A 10101-nucleotide genomic window follows, 5' to 3' on the forward strand; every position below is an offset into this window, starting at 1 on the left:
TTCCCTCCCCCTCCTTCCTTCCTTCCTTCCTTCCTTCCTTCCTTCCTTCCTTCCTTCCTTCCTTCCTTCCTTCCTTCTTTCTTTCTTTCTTTCTTTCTTTCTTTCTTTCTTTCTTTCTTTCTTTCTTTCTTTCTTTCTTCAATCAAGATATGTTATGCCATCAAGGGAAATGAAACGGACACAGCAGGACTTTGCACCCCTTTAACCCCTCACTTTCTTGCCTGGTAGAAGGAGACTGGTGACAACTGTCTTGCCTGTCCCACAGTGCTGCTGTGTACACCAAGGAAGAGCTTAGACTCTAAAGGTTTAGCATGGCAAATGGTGACTGACTTCCCGAGGGACATCATGGAGATTGCGATGCTGTGTCCGAGGGAATGGAGGTGACTTCAGAGTTAGCAGATCCAGGCTTTCTCTAAATCTGACACTAACCAGTGGTGTCGTCCCAACGGCTCAGCCTGTGGCGTTTGAGTCATTTACCTGTTCAGGGACAAACTCAGGTCACAGAAGCTTCCAGAAACTCCCCAGCCCTACAGTGCTGTCGTTCCCACGGGCTGTGTTGTCTTTCACCCCAATAAACAGAGCATGTGTGTGCAGGACCAGGGCATGGGGGCCTGTGTGGCTTCTGTGCTCAGGTGGGAATGCACACAGGGAAATCGAGTCCCTCCATTTCCTGGGTGGGAAAGCTGCTGGCGGGTAGGTCTACTAAACTCACTCTCTGAGGGACAATGCTTTGGTACATTGTTCTTTGGTGGCTGCCCCTCTTTTTATTTTTCACATTGGTTGAGATACACAGCCCACCTGCCCTCTACCAAGCCTACAACTCCAGACAGTAAACTAAAAAAGTGTATCTAATCTAGCTGGAACTTGTGTGTGCATGTGTGTAGGTCAGGGGACAACTTTTAGGAGGCAGTTTTCTCCTTTATCACATGGGACCCAAGATCAAACTCAGGTTGACGGACTGAGCCATCTTGCCAGCTCTGTTTATAACCTCTTAAGTTGTACTGTTTTCCTCTTATCTTCTCTGAGTTTTACTTGGCATCTCTTCTTTGGTTTATATCTCAGAAAGGACTTCCTCTCAGGAAGCTCAGATGTAAGAATCGGAAACACACAAGCTATATCTCCATGTAGGTCATGGGGTTCAGGTGTTTGCCTTTCTTCACAGACATGTCCATCCCTTTCATGAGAATGGGGTACCTGCTTCTGAAGAATGTAGGCAGCCCGTGGGAAATGCAGGGGTGCAGCTGCCAGAAGAGCTGGGGATTGCACGCCCCTGGCCAGTGTTGTAGCTGACAGTTTTTCTCTCCCCTCAGCACTGTGGCGATGCCATTCCATCACCTCCCTCTGTAAGTGCCAACGAGAGGTCTGCCATCCATCTTCTTGACTCTCCACGGTAAGATTCTGTTTTCCCTGTGTTTGGTTGGTCTGAACTGTCACTGTGATGTCACTAAGTACAGATTTATGTCTGTTTATTCTGCCCAGGACTCAGGTTCCTCTATCTGAAGATGTGTGTGTCTTCAGGGATGTGCAAAACAAGTTCGTGTTACACAACTATCCAAGTGGGAAATATAAAAAAGAAATTGTCAAGCGTTGGCAATGATGTGAGGAGAGTCCTAGATGCTACTGATGGGAATTTGTACGTTGTCATGGTAGATGTCATCCTACCACTGTACCCCGGGACACTAGCAAGGCAGGGTATCTTAAAACCTCTAATCAAGTGACTATAATTTTAGGCATCCATCCTGGAGAACACTTACACACTTTTAGAGAAGAGGAAACACACAAATTTGTTTAAAAGATCATGGTTTGTAGTTAAGAGGGGAAATAGAATGCAATTAGCCAAACTTTCTATCCATAAGGGAATGAGAGAATCAATTTGGGGATATTTTCAAATAAAGTCCTAAACATCAGTTAAAGCCAGTCTGTCAGGCAGACTGTATCAAGCAGGTGAATCTAGACAGCAGAGCCAGGACTACAGAAGGCAAGCATAAGGCGGCAAACCCAGTATGACATCCTAGGTATCAATATCGACAGCCCACAATCCTATATTGGTTATTGCTCAATAAGGAGAAGCCATAAAATCTCATACTTTTTCTATAATGCAATAGAATTTAAAATGATAGCAAAAGACAAAGATATTAAAAATGAATCCTCTCAGAAATAAAAGTATAAGAAATAATTCCTGGCTTGAAGAAATAACCCTGACTAAAAGCTACATAGAAATAGTTTAACAATACTAGGGGACATACATTTGTTTGGAGAGGGTAAATGGGAAATTTGTGAACAGCCTTGGATGCTTCCACAGTTATATAAATCTTAAAAAACACCAAAAAACATTTGCTTTGAATCAATTTTGGGTCTGGGATAGAGTCCTTGGCTTGTGAGAAAAGGGAACCAATTGGAATACAGCTCTCAAATTTTCCTTTAGGGACCAGGTAAGTAGGAGAGGACAACAGGATGTTGGGGAACGTGGAGGGATGTACAGTACTTGGTGGAGGGACATGAAGAGCACCAGGAACGGCTTTGTGCTGGGAGCTGGGTGGCCAAGCACAGGCAGATGCTGGGAGACCCCAAAGGCCACCGTTGCACCCTCACAGCCAGACCTGGTAAAGTTCAGATTGGAGTGCAGGGATGGGGGCCATGTTCAAGGTGTGGAGCTGCAGAGAGAGGAAGACAGTAAGGAGGAAGGAAGAGATGGCTCAGAATGCTGCGCCCCAGCAAGAAGAAGCAGGCCATACTGTCCCAAGATCCCGGAAGGGCCCCGGCTTCCTAACCCGAGGGTGCTATGTGGCCCCAGAAGTGCCAATGCGAAGGCAGGGGAATTTAACTGCAGAACAACTTCGTGCAGAAACTCTGGTGCTAAATGAATATCTAAGTGACAACCTCTCTGACGGACAGGGTCTAACGGTGAACTGCCCGAGGCTATCTCCTTCCTGAGAGTAACGGGGCTGGGAAGAACTAGGGTGAGATAGCGCACAGCAACCCACTGGCGAGCCTCACCCCAACCCATTAAGGAAACATCATGGGGACTCCATCTCCAGTGCTCGCTCATCTCACCCTCCCCTCCACGCCACCCCCAAGACAAAGAGCACTTGTTAACCCATGCACAGCATTGGATATTAGCCCATTAATGTGAATAACCAGAAACCACTACATTTTGTCTGTCTTCTGTTGAAATAAAACCTGGGGGTGGATCAAGCCTGTCTGGAGATTCCTTCAAGCTGGTGGGTCACAGCGTAATGTGCCTTGAGCATCATAGCTGAAGCGCGATGTAATCATTATGTAATGTTTTTCTGTTTAACATGGATTCTGAGGAACATTCCCCAGTAAATACTAGAGAAATTACATGAAACTCCAAAAGCTGTTCTTTATAAGTTTCTTTAGTAGGAATTCATAGCCACAATGTCTGACATATGGTAGACTATCCTGGATGTTAATTAATCTTAGGTTTTGGGAGAAACTGAGGCATGTGGCTGGAGTTGCTGGGGTCTCCAGGCAGGAAGCCCTGGGTTAGCATTTGCTAATTCCCGTAGTGTGAATGTTCCCACGGTGATGATTTTCTCAGTATGAATGGGAAGAGGTTGCCCAGTGGGCTCCCTCAGGTAGGACGTTCATCGCTCTCGACTGTCCGTCCCACACTTGGCTATCATTTAACTATGAACTGGCGCAGGCTGGTGCAAAGCAAGTCTACTTACCTGTGGGCCTCTAATATACAAAGTCGTGAACTGGAAAGATGGCTCAGTGGTTAGAGTACTGGCTGCTCTTCCAGAGGACCTGGGTTCAATTTCCAGCACCCACATGGTGGCTCAAAACCATGCATAAGCCCAGGTCCTGGGCATCTGATGTCCCCTTCTGACCTCCATGGGCACTGTACAGACAGAGTGCACATACATATGTGTAGACAAAACACTTGTACACATAAAATAAATAAAAAATGTATATTTAATACATAATGTCACTACCAAAGAAAATCTACATGGAATATATAAGATAAATTCAGTTTGTGGAGCTTCAGTGGAAAAATTTGACATGGGATTGAAAATTATTATTATTGACAGGGTCTCACTACATAGCCCTGGCTGGCCCAGAATTCCCTGAGTAGACCATGTTGGCCTCCAGCTCACAGATATCTGCCTGTCTCAACATGGGATTTTTTTTCTAAACTTGAAAATGGTATTTGTTTCTATTTTACTACTGTTATTCTTTTGTTTTGTTCTTATTTTTGTCTTTTTGTAGCTTTTTGAGTTAGCACACAAAGCAATGGATGTCAGAGTGGTGTCCCATGCACATATGAACTGCAGCAGGAACTACAGCTCCCTGTACTTCCTCTTCTCGGCCCCTCGCCATCCTGCTCCTTAGCCGCCCCCATGCCTGTTCCCTTCCTTGCGGCTGACAGACCCTTCCTCTGCTCTCACAGAGGTCGCGTACAGACCATTACCCTGGCTGTTCCCCCTTACCTGTCATTATCAGTCAAGAAGCTAGCAGACCTCATGCTCATGTCCTAAGCTCTCAGTTTTAAAGTTATTAAATACATTTATTTACTGAGAGAGAGAGAGAGAGAGAGAGAGAGAGAGAGAGAGAGAGAGAGAAAGAACATGAGCATGTGTATGGGTGTGAGTGTGTATGAGCGTGAGTGTGAACACGAGCATGTGTAAGAGTGTGTGGGCACAAGTGTGTGTATGAGTGTGTGTGTATAGGTGTGTGTATGAGTGTGTGTGTATAGGTGTGTGTATGAGTGTGTGTATGTGTGTGTGTGTGTGTGTGTGTGCGCGCGTGCACATGTGGCACGAGGACAACCTGCAGGAGCTGATTCTCCCCTCCCCTGTGAGTCCTGGGGCTCGAACTCAGGTCGTTTTTGGCAGCAGGTCCTCTACCCACTGAGCCATCTCTCCCTGAGCTCTTAGCTTTTGGGGAGATTCCCTAAGAAACTGGGGCTTCTTTCCTGTCTGATGTTGGTGTTAAAGTGCCAGAGACCTGAGGATTGGTAGAACCGGATGCTGTGGAGCCAGTTTCGGGATGGCTGAGCATAGATACGTCATGAGCTGTGGGTGGGATGGGGCAGTGGGCAACACTGGGATGTGGACCTGTGCTTTGGTGGGGTGAGAGACAGCGTTTTGTGGTCCCTAACAATCTAGAATGGGAAAAAAGCTGCTCAGAAGCTAAAAAATTAGACAAATAGACTTCTTTACTAAAGTTGAGGGACTAAGACAGATGATGTGGAATGCCCGGCAGAATCCAGGAGCCTTTTATTTTTCCTTTTGAGCCAGAATCTTGATAAATAGTCTAGGCTGGCCTTGAACTCATGACCTTCCTGCCTCATCCTCCTGAATGTTGGGATGACAAGCCCACACTTCTAACTCAAATCCATGGATGTGTTTTTAGAGGTTTTATCTGCTCTGTCCTTATAATACTTTGCACTATTGTGTATTTTTGAACAATTCTATTTGGAACATGGACCAAAGATGTTTGTGGGCCCCGTGCCCCTGGATTCTGAAGTGATTCTCTCCGTGAGGGACAGTTGAGTCCATATCTCGGGCAGGGAAAGAGTCAGAATCAACCTGTGATCCTGGATGCTGTAAGAAGGCAAGGTTGGGCAGAGCACCAGATAGTGGAAAGTCCACGATGTGAAAAGACAGCACACCACACTGTCTAGAAAGCACACTCCCCTGAAACCAGTTACTGGAAGCCCTGCGTGGTCATGAACCTGACCATGAGTGGTTTACTCTGAAGTTTTTAATAGTCAGCTGTTACAAATGCAGAATCTTATTATTCTAATGAGGCAACACACTTCAGCCTAACATCACCAGAAGGGGGCGTCATAGGACCGGCTTGATCCCAGAGATGCCTGTGAGATGTGGCTTATTTGCTGGAAAAGGACATGAGTGAACTGGAGAGAACTGGGATTCCTCAGTCATCCTGGAGACAGCATCCTCAGTTACCATTGCCCATCTTCAGACTGCCCTTCCTGAGTGCCTCGCGCTAGGAGCTAGGGTGAGTTTCATAAATGGCATTAGATTTCCTTGTATAGTCTGGGATGGATGCCCATTGTGCCTAAGACCCCAGGCCATGGTTACATCACAGAGGGGCTGAATACCTACTTCCAGGGAGCACAACCAGCCAGGGTTCATGTGACTTTGGGGTCCGAAGATGGGCAATGGTAACTGAGGATACTGGCCACAAGCAGACACCTGGAGAGGTTGATGAGGCATCCCGTGGCTGAGGGTGTCTCCCTTGAGACAACAGGATCAATGAAGTGTGATGTGAGCACCTAAAAGAAGCCCCAGGCCAGGAGGGCTCTAAGTGTGGCTGAATAGGGAACACTGACTCTTAAAGGAACTTCACAGACTGCAACCAACTGCTCTCTTCTCCCACAGGACGTCACTCGGTGTTTAATTAAAATGAATGCTTCCATAGAGTAAACTGAGTATTTCCCACACTCAGCCCAGCTACAGAACCCATCAGCACAGACCATACTGACACCATTCCCTTCTCCATTGACTTGTGCCCGAGGTTTATTGTGGTACACTCAATTATTATTTCATAAGATAACATGTTGTCTTATTTAGTCATGATGCAATTCTTTTGAATTTGTTTTTAAAGATTTTTAATTTTATATATATGAGGGATGCCTGCATATATATATGTATATATATATATATATATATGCACCACTTGTGTGCAGTACCCACGGAGGCCAGAAGAGGCCTCTAGATGCCCCTCAGGTGGAGTTACAGATGGTTGTGAGCCATTGTGTGGGTGCTGGAAATCCATCCCACCTCCCCTGGAAGGGCAGCCAGTGCTCTTAACACTGAGCCATCTCTCCAGTCCCAGTTCTTGAGGTGTCTCTGGAAGGCAGCAGGAGAGAAAGAAGCAGATACAATCAGCTACAGTAGCAACGCAATGTAAAATGGCTGCCATCTTTCAACACACAGGTAGAGCAACACCAGGTTGTTTCGTCTTTAAGAAAGGGTACACATTTGGGTGACATTAGCTAACATTAACTTACAGGCTGAAAGTTTCACCTTGGATATTGTTCACTGCTGTATGCCTGTTCCTTTGGGAGTGAGGTGACATCCTTCTTGTGGTTAGGCACCTTGAAGATGTCTGCATGCATGCTTGCTGGAATCCGAGCCTGCATGGCTTTTCCTGGAGACAGAACAAAAGAAACCCAGGATATTTACAAACATATCAGATAATTAGAAATTAAATTCAGGAATTCAGGAGTTGGGGAGTTAGCTCAGTGGTAGAGCACTTGCCTAGCAAGTGCAAGGCCCTGGGTTCAGTCCTCAGCTCCAGAAAAAAAAAAAAAAAAAAGAAGAAGAAGAAAAAAAGAAATTCAGTGTCTTTGATTTACCTTTAAATGTGTTTCGTCATCAATGAATGTATTCTGTGCTGTCTTCAGACTTGAATAAAGATTTTTTCATGGAAGTTTATGAATAAAACTGGTGAAATTACTGGCAATCACTCCAATGGGAAAAAAAAAAAATCCTTGGTGTTTGAAGAAACAAATGCAAACTTGGTTGATCCTGAATAATCTCCAAGCTGCAGAAGTGAGGAAAGCAAGGCCCAGAAAGACCAGGTGGTTATGGAATTCTAGTTTAAAAGACAGGTTCTGGCTCACATTCAGGACAATTGGAGCCATTTCTAATGGTGCAGGTGGCAGCGTGTGTTGTTAATACTTTGCAGAGACAGAGCCACCTCTTTTATGAGAACCGTGTAATTGAGTTCCAAACCCAAGAGTTTCTGGGAAAGAACACATATAGAATTATAAGATAAATATTTTTCTGAGACAAAAATCTTCTTTTTCTCTCTCTGTATGTCAGAAGAAATAAATGCACAAGGGAAATCTATTAAATACCATTTTAGGGAAACAAGACAGATAGAGATCCAGGCTTTTAAACCTGCCAAAGCAATTAAAATAAGCTCAGAAGCTCCTGGGGTGGGGTGGGGCATGAACAGAAAGATGGACCCCAGCAGCAGCTTGTGGAGCTAGTCCTAAGAACCCTGTTCAGAGTGGCGAGCAGGCAGAATCCCAGCATTTGTCCAGAGCTGAAGGGTATGATGGGAACCGGGCTGCCCTTGCTGGGACTTCCGCTAGACATTGTCATTTACAGTTTAGTCTCTCTGCTGCACGCCCCCTCCCCACTTCTATTCTTTCCCTTCTTTTGTTTTGAGACAAGGTTTCTCTGTATAGCCCTGGCTGTCCTGGAACTCGCTCTGTAGACCAGGCTAGCCTTGAACTCACAGAGATCCGCCTGCCTCTGCCTCTAGATTGCTGGGATTAAAGGTGTGTGCCACTGCCTCCTGGCTCCCATTCTTTTTAAATTTTTTTCATACAATATATTTCGATCATGTTTCCCCTCCCCCAACTCCTCGCAGCTTTTCCCCACCTCCCTACCCACCCAACTTTGTTTTTTTCTCTCTTAAAAACCCAAACCCAAACCAAACCAAAACAAAACAAAAAAAACCCGTCCACAAGAGAGACAAGCAGAAGACCAACAAAATAGAAAGTCCACAACCCCCCGCTGTTTGTTCTGTGTTGGTGGATATACTCAATGACACGCCATTGGAGAAAATCATTTTTCCCTCTTAGAGCAGATGTCAGTTGCAGCTAACTTCTTGGTTAGGAGTAGGACGCCATGCCCACCTCCCCTCTCAGTGCTGGACACATCTGGCTTGAAGCTGTGCAGGTCTTAGGTATGCTGCCACAGCTCAGTGAGTTTCTACGTGCACGGTCCTGTGTCTGGAAGGCACTGTTTCCTTGGCCATCCATTACCTTTGTCTCTTACGGTCTTTCCACCTTCCCTTCCACATAGCCTTGAGACGACATCCTATCTAGGACAGAGTGCTCCGAAGAACCTCTCTCCACATATTGTCCAGCTGTGGGTCTCTGCATTAATTTCCATCTACTTTAAGAAGAAACAGCTCTGATATGGGTTGGGTAATGCTCTGATCTATGGGTATAATAGTATGAAATTAGGAGTCATTTTATTGCTTTGCTCCTTTAGCAGAATAATAGTGGGTCACAGGCTTAGGGGAAAACCTACTCTCAGGTTCTTGGCCACTTTAGCAGTGTGAGGCCCTGAGTTCTTTCTCTTGGAGTGGGCCTTAAATCCAGTTTTAAAAAGTGATTACCCCCATAATGTTTGTGCCACCGTTACACCAGTGGCCACTTACAGGCTGGTCCCTTGCATCTGGGTGACACTGATGACTACCTTTCTCCTCCAATAGTGTGCAGAGTGTCTTCTGGCATCATGGACACTAGTCAGTAGGAATGAAGCTCCTGCTGTGGGTACCAGCTCAACTTCTCTGTGTTCAGTGTTGTAAACAAGTGGCGTCTTCAGCATTAGAACCTTATCATCAGGTTGTGAAAAGCAACTAATAGCCTTGGCAACAGCCTGTGGTGTTTGGGGATTTCCATGGGACCCCTTTGGCTAATGACAACAAATTGTTGAGTTCTGGAGGTTTACTTGGTGGCGTGAGATGTCTAGTTGGGGAATTATCTCACCTATTATTTGGTGGTTCCGTTTAAATCATCTTCATGTATGTACACATTTTAGGAAACTTCTACAGTAGCAGGTCTCCATATGGTATTACAAATGGCCTTTGGTGTTAGTTGTCCCTCCCCAGATTCCCTCTTTACCCTCCTCTCCCGTCCCCCTCCCTATTTAATTCTCCTTTTCCAGTTTCCTGCTTGTCTCTGCAACAATGTGGTTCTACTTAGGAGTCTTCTACTCCTGCCTGGTCCCTTCCTAGGTACCTAAACTCTGTGGTTATTCATATTGTAGCACATGTATAGGAAGTTTAAAAGCAAACGTCTAAATGTACGAGAAAACATACAATGTTTGTCCTTTTGGGTCTAGGTTACCTTACTCAGGATGATTTTTTTCCTAGCTCCATCATAATTTTATTTTTTCTTAACAGCTGAGTAATATTCCATTGTGTAAACATGCTATATTTTCATTTTCCATTTATTAGTTAATGTACATCTAGGCTGTTTCCAATTTCTGGCCATTATGAATAGAGCAGCTATAAACATGGTTGAGCAAGTATCTCTGTAGTAGGATGTAGGGTCCTCTGAGTGCATGCCCAAGAGTGGTATAG

At 45.3% G+C, this 10101-nt stretch overlaps 1 protein-coding gene across 3 annotated transcripts in view; it reads left to right on the forward strand.

Annotated features, from left to right (window-relative positions):
• Positions 1-3354, forward strand: part of Mobp (myelin associated oligodendrocyte basic protein) — a 33536-nt gene extending 30182 nt beyond the window's left edge. For 2 of the 3 annotated variants that reach the window (XM_076577375.1, XM_042282006.2), the window contains exons 6-7: positions 1311-1390; positions 1480-3353. The gene's annotated coding sequence lies outside the window, so the exon portion shown is untranslated. Of the gene's footprint in view, positions 1-1310; positions 1391-1479 lie in introns of all 3 variants that reach the window. The other variant, XM_042282008.2, reaches the window with a different exon arrangement.
• Positions 3355-10101: the final 6747 nt, after the last annotated feature.

The sequence above is a fragment of the Peromyscus maniculatus genome, chromosome 7 (assembly GCF_049852395.1).
Source record: "Peromyscus maniculatus bairdii isolate BWxNUB_F1_BW_parent chromosome 7, HU_Pman_BW_mat_3.1, whole genome shotgun sequence".
In the NCBI taxonomy this organism is placed as follows: domain Eukaryota; kingdom Metazoa; phylum Chordata; class Mammalia; order Rodentia; family Cricetidae; genus Peromyscus; species Peromyscus maniculatus.